Here is a 2935-nt window from a genome sequence, read left to right on the forward strand (position 1 = left end):
TATCTGAATATATAGTGTGACATTGTGACAAAAAAAAACTTTGGGGAGCATCACCCGTCTCCGACGGTTTCTTGTTAAAGTTAAACGCCATCAGTTGATGTCACATTGAAAAACATAGTGTTGTTAACAAAAACACAATAGAATAAACATGCCCTCCATTTAGTAAGAGGATAAACTCTAAATTAATGGGTTTAGTAATTGGATGATTTGCATAATTACTTATAAATGTTTAATTTAAGCTGAACATGTTCTGTTGCAGATATCTTACTATAGCATCACAAACAAACTAGATCTAAGATCCCCTTTGTGACGTGAACAATTTAGTTTGAGTGCAATGTACTTCTTACACCAACATTGACATGTATAATATTTATTACTTGGAAGCAAATTCACTTATAGTTACAATATATTTTATTTTGCATTTTATTCTGCTGCAGTTTACGATGTATGCGACATGGGAGCTGGTATCAACGGCCAAATTGGAGATCCCAACACTCCTGCTTTGAAGCTAATTGCAGTTGACAGTGTGGACAAGTGCAAGCAACTATGTCTTGATACAACAAACTGTGCAAGGAAGCTTCCTATGCACCGACACTTACTGGTTTACAGAGGTTCTGCTATCTGTATGACAGGACTGTGACATTGATTACTGAACCAGCTACTGGGAGTGCTCACTTCAAGAAGTCTTGCAAAACAGGTTATTGTGAAAAAAACCTCTCTGCATTGCATTTGTATTTGATGCTGTAAACAAAAGCCTTGCGCTATTGGAATGATTTATTTATTCACTTATGGTAGCTATATTGATTGTTGAATAGCACTTTTTGACAAATCATGCCACTTTGGTCAAATAATACCACAACCTTTGGGTCACATTTTTTATATACACTTTATTATGATAATTAAAATGAGATACCCAGAAGTTATGTATTTGGCACATTACTTAATTTTGTTAGATTATTACTTTTGGTCAAAATAAAAAGGAATATTGCAAAGATGATGACAATCTTGGGCCATCTAAACTATATCAAATTTAGAAGAACGATGCATTTTTCTTTGACATTATAGTATACATGATGGCAGCTCTATTGTGATGTTTGAATATCAATTACGTTTGTTAATGTAAGTGCTATATTTTAGGCTTCAATGGCACAAACTGCGAGGTGGACAATGTGAACAACTGTGCCACTGCGGATGTCAGAACAACGCTGCATGTATGGATATGGTGGGCTCCTTCAAGTGCTTCTGTTCCTCACCAAGCATCACAGGCACACTGTGAGTGGTTTGTATGTGAACTTGAGCAGCTCCTTGGTATGCTTGGTATGCATTACTTCCAGGAGGTTGGCCAGTTTTTTATGTCCTGTACCACTATAGTGGGGAACATATTTTATCCCACTTTTACAGCGAAATCGGTTGATTAAAGCCCCGTTTATTAAATTTCATCTATAATCAACGGCAAGGCTATAATCAATGGCACGAAATGACGTCATCAACTGCCGAACCGGACTTCTTTTTCCCACGCACCTCGTCACCTGTATTTGCCAAGTGCATCAATAATAAAAACAATCTCAAATGTTTGTCAATCTTAATGACCTTAAAACAAAGGAAAGTAGCAAAAAACGTGTTTTTTGTCATTTATTGTCATTAAAACCTAGTATTAGGTAAATTTAACACTATGCAAATAGGTTTTGTTCTTGTTGCTCCCCTTTGAAGAAGTCAGTTCGAGTTGCTCCCTTTTGACCGTAGAAAACAATAGTCTGGACCAAGAAATCCTGTGTTAATTTACAAGCTGTACTCGGATATGCGTCCATCTGATTTTTCTTCAAAGCATCTTTCTACCTGGCAATACGCACAAATGACACTGCATCCCGGGATTCTTGCGTCAACAATTGGGTGTCAACAAGTTAGGTCAGATGCTGAAGGCCATGGCAAAAGACGCCAGCTTTCTCAAGCACAAGAGAATAACAAACCACTCAGTTCGCAAATTTCTGGTCCAAAACTTCGAAATGCAAACATTCCACCCACTGAAACCATGGCCATAACAGGGCACAAAAATGTCCAGTCCATAACCAATTACTCCAACATATCTGTTGAACAGCAGCAAAAGTGTTTATTCTTGCTCAGTCCAGTAAATGTAACAATCCAACAGATTCCTTTTGTTCACCTTCACGCACCGAAACTATGGCCGAAATACAGCTTAGACAACCACTGTCTACCGTCGAACAAGTTGATCTTGATGTTCGCCCCACCCAGTCACACTTCACCAGCAAATGTCTTCTTTCTAGTTCGAACAACTTTGCCTCACAATTCTTTGGTTTCACTTTCAACATTCAAAATGTTAATGTATATAATTAGCTTAAATCCAAGTAATTTTTGTTATTTCGTCACGAAATAACTACATATTATAACAAAGAAGCAAATATTGTGCACCTCGTGATCGACTCGATAGTTTGATTTCGAAAGTGAATTGTGTGTGTGGTGTTAGGCTACGTTGTAAACAAATGTAGTTCCTTGTATATAACAACTTAATGTCATATTGATATCATAAAACTTAAAGATTTGCAATTCAATATGATTAAAATTGATATTTAATAACGCTCAACACTTTGTTGCAGAACGATATTCTAATTTAAAAAAAAAAGATTATTTGATCAGCGGTTATTTTTGGAACGCGGAGTAATACACTGACCTTGGTTACACTACAGTCATTATCAAAGTACGACAAACACTCGTGAAAACTTATTTTGTTTAAATAAAAAGTTTACTTTATAAAAAGTGGGATAAATAGAATAATAGGTCAGTGTTGATTATAGATCAGGTTTATCATGCTTGGCATGAAACGAAAAAGCACTCGCCAAGGCTCGTCTTTTTGTTTTCTAAGCCTCGCATGATAAACCTGATCTATAATCAACACTAACCTATTATTCTCTATGTTTTT

General features: G+C 36.3%; 1 protein-coding gene across 1 annotated transcript in view; it reads left to right on the top strand.

Moving 5' to 3' along the window:
• Positions 1–674: 674 nt before the first annotated feature.
• The window catches only part of LOC127847979 (uncharacterized), a gene marked incomplete in the record, with an annotated part of 86643 nt that continues 84382 nt past the window's right edge, over positions 675–2935 (top strand). The window contains 1 exon segment of the mRNA XM_052380233.1: positions 675–697.

This window comes from Dreissena polymorpha, chromosome 10, assembly GCF_020536995.1.
Source record: "Dreissena polymorpha isolate Duluth1 chromosome 10, UMN_Dpol_1.0, whole genome shotgun sequence".
NCBI classification, from domain to species: Eukaryota; Metazoa; Mollusca; class Bivalvia; order Myida; family Dreissenidae; genus Dreissena; species Dreissena polymorpha.